The sequence below is a fragment of the Glycine max genome, chromosome 20, assembly GCF_000004515.6.
Source record: "Glycine max cultivar Williams 82 chromosome 20, Glycine_max_v4.0, whole genome shotgun sequence".
NCBI lineage: Eukaryota > Viridiplantae > Streptophyta > Magnoliopsida > Fabales > Fabaceae > Glycine > Glycine max.
The window spans coordinates 4,231,160-4,240,382 of NC_038256.2; positions in this window are offsets into that span (position 1 = coordinate 4,231,160).

Genomic DNA, 9,223 nt, shown 5'->3' on the forward strand with positions numbered 1-9,223 from the left:
ATCAAAGATTACGTGCGTGATCATGGATTAATAGGACTTTTTTGGGAATGGTGTTTTGGTGGGAAATTTGGCTTTGTGTGTTTTGGCCTTTTCCTTTTCTGTTTTTGTTTAGTGCGGGGCGAGAAAGTCGCTAGCGCATAAGATTTTGGTTGGCAATCAAAGGGAGGGGACCACTTCAAGTCGTGGTTTTCTTTCTTTTCTTGTTTACTTGTGACAATTCTGCATTGTTCAGATATTGTCTGGTCCAAAGACCTTTCTGTATATTTTGTTTTCTTCCGATCTTTGATCGGGATTTTTTTTTTTTTTTTGCTTTCTTCCAATCTTGATTGGGAATTTTCTTCCTTTGCTTTCTTCCGATCTTTGATCGGGAACTTTCTTTTTTTTGTTTTCTTCCGAGGGTAAGGATAGACATTCTCACCCCGGGTCAAGGTTTATGGTAAGTTGGGATTTTGGCTCAAGGCTTGTAGAACGGCTGGACATGAAATATGTCAGGGTGTGGGTTTGGCCAGCGGTTCAGGGATAAAGGGGATGCCCCATATTATTTCCATGACACACATGCAACAATGATAATTTGGAAATTTTATGCAAAACTAGTCATGCACGCACCCATGTGGACACTCAAGCATCAAGTTTTTATGGTCATGTGACACTAGGGCTCAGGATTCATTTTCCCTATTAAGTCAACCCAGTGTTTCCAAAACATGTTCTTTTATCAATTCATGCATTCATCCGAGTCCATTTTGGGTGTTTGGAAAAATTTTCACAGCATTCACCCTTCAGGTGTATACACATTTTTTTTCAAAAAAACCCTTTGTTTTAATCGGTGAATTTTTTTTCAAAGAAAAGCTAGAAGTTATTTTTTTTGAAAAGCGTGTTGGCTTTTCAGCCAAAAGATATATTTTTTGTTCTTGTTTGTTTTTCTTTTTTTGTTTTTTTTGAGGTATTTTGCTACCTAAACATATGTATATTTTTGTGAGGTATTTTTGCTATATACATGCATATCCAAGGTATCTTGCTACCTAAACATATATATATATATATATATATATATATATATATATATATATATATATATATATTGTGAGGTATGACTACCCTCTGAGCTTGTGCTTGTTTTATTTAAATTCCTAGGATCATGAGCAACTAGGTGTGTCCTACTATGACTTGAAAAACAAAAGGTGATCAAATAACAAGTAAAAATTTAAAAGGTACTAGGTTGCCTCCTAGTAGCGCTTCTTTAACGTCTGGAGCTGGACGTGTGATGACTTGTCGGTCACGGACCAACTGATACTTCCGTAGGGGGAGATGGGTATTGTGGTCGCTGGGAAGAATGTTGCTAAGTAGCAACATCATCCCTATCTGCGTAAGAGTGGTCATGTTGGTGCACATGATCCGCACTCGTCTCTTTGCAGCGACACGGGTGAAATCTTGCCCCAATATGCATAGTAGTTGCACAATAGCCTCCCTCTCTGGTTGTGCTCGTACAATTGGTCACCTTCCAATATCAGGGGGTGGCCCAGGAACTGATAAAAGCAAACTACTAGCCCTTCATCCGAGAGCGCAGGCCTCGATTAAGCATTAAGGGCGGAGGACCTTGAGTTCTCTGAAGGTGCAGATGTGGAGTCCTATGAAGGCGAGGGCGTGCAGCCCCATGAAGGCAAGGGCGCGTAGTCCTCTAAAGGTGAGGACGTGTAGTCCTCTGAAGGCAAGGGCATGTAGCCCTCTGAAGGCAAGGACGTGTAGTCCTCTGAAGGTGAGGGTGTGTAGCCCTACGAAAGTGAGGGCGTATAGCCCTCTAAAGGGGAGGACGTGTAGTCCTCTGAAGGTGAGAACGTGTAGCCCTCTGAAGGCGAGGACGTGTAGTCCTCTAAAGGTGAGGATTTGTAGTCCTCTGAAGGTGAGGACGTGTAGTCCTCAGAAGGCGAGGACGTGTAGTCCTTTAAAGGCGAGGACGTGTAGTCCTTTGAAGGCGAGGGCGTGTAGCCCTTTGAAGGCGAGGACGTGTAGTCCTCTGAAGGCGAGGGCGTGTAGCCCTCTGAAGGCGAGGATGTGTAGTCCTCTAAAGGTGAGGACGTGTAGTCCTCTGAAGGCGAGGGCGTGCAGCCCTCTAAAGGTGAGGACGTGTAGTCCTCTGAAGGCGAGGGCGTGTAGCCCTCTGAAGGCGAGGACGTGTAGTCCTCTGAAGGTGAGGACGTGTAGTCCTCTAAAGGCGAAGGCATGCAGCCCTCTAAAGGCGAGGACGTGTAGTCCTCTGAAGGCGAGGGCGTGTAGCCCTCTGAAGGCGAGGACGTGTACTCCTCTGAAGGTGAGGGCGTGTAGCCCTCTGAAGGCGAGGACGTGTAGTCCTCTAATGGAGAGGGCGTGTAGCCCTCTGAAGGTAAGGACGTGTAGCCCTCTGAAGGTAAGGGCGTGTAGCCCTATGAAGGCCTGGACATGTAGTCCTCTAAAGGTGAGGGTATGCAACCCTCTGAAGGCGAGGACGTGTAGTCCTCTGAAGGCGAGGGCGTGTAGCCCTCTGAAGGTGAGGACGTGTAGTCCTCTAAAGGCGAGGGCGTGTAGCCCTCTAAAGGCGAGGGCATGCAGCCCTCTTAAGGCGAGGGCGTGCAGCCCTCTAAAGGCGAGGACATGCAGCCCTCTAAAGGTGAGGGCATGCAACCCTCCTAAGGCGATAGGTACTAGTACCCGAGGGTCCACCCCTATGAGAAAGCAAGAGATTGACTCATCGAGAGGGCCTCTCATCCCAAACTTAAAAGTTGGGACATTAGATGTTGGAAATCTATGTAGTTAACATGATTTTTAGGGATGGAGATGCATGCAACCTTTGCCTTGAAATGCGGTAAATGTGGACTTCGTATGCAACAATGCAATGTAGTGGAAAGTTGTACATTGTTCATGACATTCTTTCCCTATTTTGTGATTTTGATTTGATTTTATTTTTTTTGGAAAACACAGATCGACTGTCCTTTTGAAAGAGGTGATAATTCATGTAACATTATCCTATGTTTTGCAAATCTCTCTAGGAACTCCCTCAGAGTGTATGTTCTGTTTGATTTAAACACTTGACCATTTTGGAGTGACGACAATGGAGTCGTTTGACGTTTAATCAATCCATTGAAATTCCAGGGTTTGTCCCCCCCCCCCTTTTTTGTTTAAAAACATCGACAGGTGAGAACTTTTGATCTGCCCCTAGGTTCGCTTGAGGCTCATGCACGATGCCCCTCATTGCCCCAGTGTAGGGCTTTGAGGTATCAACCTTGTCTTTTGTCATGACCTTGTAGCAAGGAAGAAACTGTGCAGGTTCTCAAAAATGAATTTTCAAGGACAAGAAACATTTGAAGGATTTTTTTCAATTGACAGATTAAGTAAAATGATTCCTATTCTTGATAACTCACATTCTCTCTCAAAAAAGACAAACTTTCAGGAATGATAAAATGAGGTCACATGAATGTCTGTACTTTATTCGACACACAATCAATCAAATGTTTTTTTTTCTTTTATTTTGAAACTTATTGTTTTGAACTTTACTCGTCGTTTTACGGCACCCCCACCAACATGCAGGACGAGTAATCTCTGATTGAACGGTCTTGGAAGTCAAAAAACTTAGGAGCACAGGTCGCTTAAGCAAACAAACCAATGGCTTGCACTCACATTCCAGTGGAAGCAAAGATGTAATTACGAGAGGATGAGGGACAAAGATGTCAAATTTATCCATTTTATTTAGCATTGTAACTGTGGTTTACAATAATGGCATAAACTTGAAAATCCTGATGAGTCATTAGAGACATCTAACAACAGCTTTCAAAATTGCCCTGTGTGTAGTGTCGCTTGTCAATGTTAGGATTCACAAGCGATTCTCCTCATGTTTCAACCAGCCCGCATCAATTAGACTTTTCACCTTACGCTTCGAAGTCATACAGTGCTCAATGGAATGTCCCGAAACTCCTCCATGATATGCACATGTTGCGTTCAAGTCGTATCCGCAAAGCTTGAAGGTGCATACCCCCACCATTTTTTCATAGTAAAACACTCGTAATGTGTCTATTATTATTGTGATCATCTCTTTCTCCGTCATTGGAGGTGCCACTTGAGCTGCCAGGTCTCTCCACCTTTGGGCATATTCTTTGAAAGATTTGTGCCCCTTTTTGCACATGTTCTGTAGTTGCATCCTATATGGCGCCTATCTGGAGCCATATCAGAATTGTACTGACACTGCCTAACGAAAGCAACCATTAGGTCCTTCCAAGAATGGACTTGGGAAGGTTCCAAGTTAGTGTACCAGGTAACAGCTACCCCAGTAAGACTTTCTTGGAAGAAATGTATCAGCAGTTCTTCATCTTTTGCGTATGCCCCCATCTTCCAACAATACATCTTTAGATGGTTCTTGGGGCAAGTAGTCCCCTTGTACTTGTCAAAGTCCGGCACCTTGAACTTGGGAGGGGTGATGATATTGGGTACTAGGAACAACTCTTCTAGGTTAGCGAAGCCATAATCTTCGCCTCCTTCAATGGCCCTGAGCCTTTCCTCTATGTGATCCAACTTTTCCCATTTCTTCCATAATAGGAGGGATTTTACCTGCTGTGGAATGCAAGGGTTGTGGTTGGGGGAAAAATTGAGGGCCCTCCAAAGTGTTTTGCAGGAGTATACCACCAACTGCTTGCCATTCAGTGGCATATCCGAGGCAAGGCTCGAAGTCGGCTAGATTGTGGTGGGGTATTTCATATGTCTCCCCCCATGGGTTGAGAGACATGTGCATGATGAGGTTGTCGGCTCTCAATGAGTATAGGAGCGGAGTTATTGACATCCTCACTAGGAGTGTACGCCACATTGGGTGGTGTATAGTTGGGAGGCAAGCCATATGGAGCGAAGGCGTGCTTGTTTTGAATTTGCACACAATGGGGGCCGCCCATACTTGCCAACTCTTTGCCTCTCACATCCGAGGTTGGATGACTTATTTGATTGAGGACAGATGGTTGAGTCGGGTCCACCTCAACAATGCAGCCGCATTGACCTCCATTATCTCATTCACGCTCATATTGGCCTCCATCATTGTGGCCATTTTCTCTTTCATGGCCTCCATGTCAGCCTTGATCTGTTATTGTACATCCTCTACTTCACCCATTACTTTAGCTCTAGCACGCATTTGGTAAGGGTGTCGTAAAGCGCATTCTTTCGGTTTGATTACAATGATTACAATTTGGTTTTCAAGGAAAGAATGCAATGAACAATGCAACCAATGAAAAACATGGATGTATGCGAATGATACACAGTTGAAGTATTGCGAATTTTTACGTAGGGCATGGGGTTGAATTAGTTTAGATTTTCAACATGGTCCATGACATCTTGGTCAAAGTGAAACTGGAAGTAACAAGGACATCAACAGTCCTAAATGTGTTTGGCAGTAGACGAAGCAGTGATGTAACTCAATCCATCTTTTGCCCCAATTTTTGGCAAGATGGTTACTTTCATACTTCAACTTGACTTGATGAACCTTTTCTGTAAAATCATAAGCTGGGTTCAACCCCATAACCCAAGGAATGGCAATTTCAATTGCCAATAATTTGACAACATTTCACAGAGATGAATGGCTCGAGCATACTTAAGCTATGCATGGCAAATGTAATTATGAAATTGAGATGCCCGAAGAAACATCTTTTTCTTGGTTAACCATGCATTAGGTACCATGTTCAATCATTTTGTTTTTAAGTGAAACGGGTTTATGATCCCAACATGGTTGGCTCATGGTACCGAACATATGCAACTAAGAATGCAGCGTGAATTTTCATGCTTCCTTTTTTGTTTTTGTTTTGCAGAGGAAAATGCAAGGATCATGCATGAGTAAACATGAAAAAAAATGGTATGCAAAAAACATCTTAGACGTAGATGCATGGTGATGAAATGACTTATGCAAAATGCAATGCATGAAATGATAAGTGACAAATGCAGGAATGATATGTCCTTTACGATGCCATGAAGAGATGCTTATGTGGTGCATGATATGAATGCATTTACGAACACGAGAGACCGAAAAATCATATCTTCTTACTTGCGCATTTGGGGGAACAGTGCCTCATGTGTACAGTTAAGAAGGTGATATGGACCTTCCAGCTTCCCGTGACAAAAGATGAGACCAACATACAACGCATGCGTGACGACATGATGCAGATGCGCAAAAGCGCAATAGGGGGATGTACACAACATGGCAATATCCTCAAATAATCATACAACAAATGCGTACATGACATTTAGGTTATATGTATGGCAGTGTTTAAAATGCACGCAGCGTGTTCGCTTCGTGCCCCTATTTTAGGGACCTAAATGGGAGGAACTAAAAGGCTTTTAGTGATAATTCCCAAGGTGGTCATATCTCTCTTGATGGTTTCTAGAGGTATCATCCCCTTCGAAAAAATATATTGCGGCAGTAGGGACTACCAACAACAATATGTTATCAAAGAGAAAAACTCTAGATGAGGGTTCACTGTTATCAAGCAAGTCGGAGACCCAGCATGACCACAGATTCACCTCCACTCCTTATGTTCCCATGGACCCGGGTATAGGGCCCCTTTTCAACTCACTGTGTGTACAAATAATGTTGGTGTTTGTGTGCATTAAATGAATAAATATCTATCTCATGCATATATTTCAAAAACACACTAAAAGCATCAAAGAGTTATATACAAGAACGTAAGGGAAGTAAAAGGAAACCGAAAAAGGAGGAAGTCATGATATTGCACGAGATTAGAAGGCATAACTCTCTAAAAACAGTCCCCAGTGGAGTCGCCAACTGTCGCAACCTACCTTTCGACGGGAGGGCAACGCGAGGCTCACGGGTGCGTCTTCCAAGAAAGGAAAATACGTGGAGTCGCCACCAACGTTTATTCGAGGAAAACGTCGGAAAAACCAGAAAAGGTGTGGTCTACGAACTTTAATCGTGAAAGGTTCGAGAGTTGTTTTTACGCACGGGAAAGGTATTAGCACCCCACGCGTCCGTCACAAGGGACGGCAGCCTTTAATCAAATGTGCAATATCATGTCTTCAATTTGTTTTATTTTCCCTTTTTTATGTCTTTTTGTGTTTTTATGCTTTTTATGTTTTTAATTTTGGTGTGGTCGACAAGGGTGTTTCCCTCGCTCCTACGTATCCTCAATTGCGATGAGGAAATCAGACCTACATAGTTCTTTCATAACTAAACGTTGGTTAAGTTGTTTTGATCTTTTTCCGCAAGATCAATTTTAACCGAACAAAAGTCATTTAAGGTGTTGGACCATTAAACGATCTTTTGATTTTGAAAGGAGAGAAACATTAAGGCGTTGGACCATTAACAATCTCTTGTTTTTGAAAGGAGAGAAACGTTAAGGCATTGGATCATTAACGATCTCTTGGGGTGGTCGACAAAAGCGGGGCTTTTGCTCCTACGTATCCTTAATTGCGATGAGGAACTCAGACTTACGTAGTTCTTGCAAAAGCGGTAAAGTTGTGTTGATTTTATGCTTTTGAATGGTCCATGTTAACCGATAAAAGCAAAGAGGATCGTTTAAGGCGTTGGACCTTAAAATGGTTTTGAGTGACTTTTGCGGACAAAATTAGATTTGTGAGTTGATTTTAGCCTTAGTTTCACTTTGGTTATTAGTCAATTCATTCAACGAAACTTCCAAAGAAAAACGTCCAATTGATTTTTTTGATTATTTTATTCAAAGATATTTTGAGTATTTTATTATTATTTTTCAAGATATTTTGATTATTTTATTATTATTTTGCCTTTTTTTGGTTTAACCGTGGTTATAGTGTGAATGATCGGTTAGATTTTGTTTTAACAGTGATTAAACAAGATTACAACACAAATGATCGGTTGAAATTCATTTTATCATTTATTAGGTGAGAAAACGACTTAAATAAACGGTTAAAGCCCGTTAAAACGGAAGAAAAGAATACTGAAAGTAAGCGAAATGAAAGTGAAAGTACACAAAACAAGTAGGGACCACTAAGGGTGCATAGAATGAATTGAAAGATTCGATTTCGGGAACTTACCGGTTGAAGACCGAAGAACGAAGAAGAACGAACGAAGAACGGTGAAGAACGATGAAGAATTTCTACAGAATCGATTACGGAAGCACCTTGGCTTGGATTTTCTTCACGAAAACACATTATTTCACCCAAAACAACCGAAATACATAGCCAAGGGGTGATGAGTATTTTTGAAACAGCCCCCTCCCCTATTTATAGGGAAAAAGAGAGGTGCTTGCCGCCCAGAGACTTAATGAAGAAGATTTCTAAGGGCACCTGAATTACTAAGTTCACCCCCCTTTTCGTATTTTATGGAAAAGTTACGGAAGCCTTACGGAAGTGTTTTGGATTTGATTTTCATCTTTTTTTCTCTTTCCTTTCACCAATGTTAAGTGAAATATGCTTACCCAAGGTTTTCAGAAATTTTACGGAAGCATTACGGAAGGCACGGAAGCCCTGGAAACCATTTTTCGAAAACGTGGAGGAGCTTGCTGCCCAGTTGCTTCCTCCTTAAGCAACCTAACTTCCAAAATGTTCCAGAAGGTCCTAGACTCGAATTGCTATTTACACCCTTATCTTGATAAGTTCACCCCCCCCCCATTTTTGTGTTTTTGGCTGTTTTCTTTCTGAAATCTCACCAAACTTTACAGATTCCGTAACGATATCCATTTTCTTTCCGGAATGTTGCGGAACTTTACGGATTGTGCAACAATGCTTCTTTTTTACTTCCAGAATGTTGTGGAACTTTACGGATTGCGCAATAATGCTTCTTTTTTATTTCCAGAATGTCGCGAAACTTTACGGATTACCTAGCGATGGGTGTTAAGTACGTCGAGGCGGTCAGGCGAAGGTTGCATGCCACCAAACAATGGTCCCCAGACAAAATTAGGGTATGACACAATCCAATCACAAACACAAGATTTTCATATCAAATCAATTCAAACCAAACCACTATAATAATAATCAAATTGAAAACTGTTCAACAAGCTTTCAAAATTTACTAACTAAATAAACTGAACATAAAGATTGTACTAAAAACATAAACTAAAAATAAAATGTATCTAAAGTAGAAAAATAAATGAAAGTCCTGTCAACAATCATCCTAAGTAGCAGTGGGCTCGTCCTGAGCTGATGCAGGCTCTCCATGAGGTGAAGAAAGAGTATCTTGGGCTGGCTGAGGTGTCTCCTGTGCTGCTGTAGGCCAGGGATCCCAGGTACTCTG